Source organism: Octodon degus, unplaced genomic scaffold (genome assembly GCF_000260255.1).
Source record: "Octodon degus isolate 3935 unplaced genomic scaffold, OctDeg1.0 scaffold00078, whole genome shotgun sequence".
Taxonomy (NCBI): domain Eukaryota; kingdom Metazoa; phylum Chordata; class Mammalia; order Rodentia; family Octodontidae; genus Octodon; species Octodon degus.
The window spans coordinates 5,489,094-5,490,473 of NW_004524654.1; positions in this window are offsets into that span (position 1 = coordinate 5,489,094).

Below are 1,380 nucleotides of genomic sequence, written 5' to 3' on the forward strand. Positions count from 1 at the left end.
ACCATGGATTTAGCCGCTGCCTTCTCACATTTCTGTGATCAGACAATGCTCATCTTTTGAGTGAGTTGGGAATTGCTTTGTCAACCCCTGTTCATTACAGTGACTATTCTTGATTCTCTATCACTCAGTACACACTGTGCAAGGTGCCATAATGGGCGCTTTTTGTTGTTTCAGGTCTTGTTTTGTAGACTAGGTTAGCCTTGAACTCACTGTGCACCCCGGGCTGAGCTCAAACTTGTGTTCCTCTTGTCTGAGCCTTCGGAGTGCTGGGATTATAGGCAGCCACCACCACATTTGGCCTGGGATGAGCAATTTTTGAGGCATCTTGATACTAAAGTGTCTAGAGGTGCTGTCTGTCTCTACCCATTATAGTTTTCCCCAAATCCCTGATAGCAAACCAGGTCCCAGTGTAACTGAAAGATTTATGGCTCTTCTTGGTGATGTGTTCCTTCTAGGGAAAGCACAAGCACTTTGCAGACTCCTGTTGTTACCTGTTGTTAGCTTCCCATGCAGATGTACAAACACACATAGGCCTGAACTGAGCTATCATTGTTAGACAGGCACTTGGCCAGCTCAACTAGCACCACATTCCTTATGTTTAGGTTTCTGGTATGAGACAATGCAGATTTTAGAACAATTCTGAAGCTTTTGAAAAGGATTAAATCTACTCCTGTGGGACACTGTTGTGTAAGAGCCTGAAACAAGTGATCTGGCTGCACTAATGCTCTAACACATTTACCTAAAAGGAAACCAGACCCCTGCCTGATCCATTTACCAAACTTCTCAAGGCTCCATTTCATTTCGTATCACAACTGGGAGGGACTCTGCCTTGCCAGTGGTTCGATGTGTTCACTGTAGAGCTCCAAGCCCAGAAGTATGGGGCGGTACCCCCCACCCCTTCATCAGTTATTTCCTACTGCTTTTCTCTCTGGGAAGCTCCTCCCACCTCGATGTATTTGCGTACTGTGCCTGTTCCTTCCTCTCTTCTCAACTTCTTATCCTTGAGATCTCAGGTGAAATATCATTTTGTCTCCTTTTGATTCAATATTTTAACATGTATGCTAATTTGTTTTATTTATACTACTGGTTTAGTAGCTTTCCTTTTCCTTCCAGAGCAGGTTGGGTTTTACTGTTACATACTGCCATTGCCTACTAAACAGATCGCTCGTCACTTTTCTCATGATTAAGACTTACAGAGGGGCTGGGGAGATGGCTCAGTGGAATAAGCGCTTCCCTGGCAAGCGCAAGGGCCTGAGTTCAATCCCCAGTTCCGCAAAAAAAAAAAATATTGGGCCGGGGAGATGGCTCAGTAGAATAAGCGCTTCCCTCGCAAGTACAAGGGCCTGAGTTCAATCCCCAGTTTCCGCAAAAAAAAAAAAA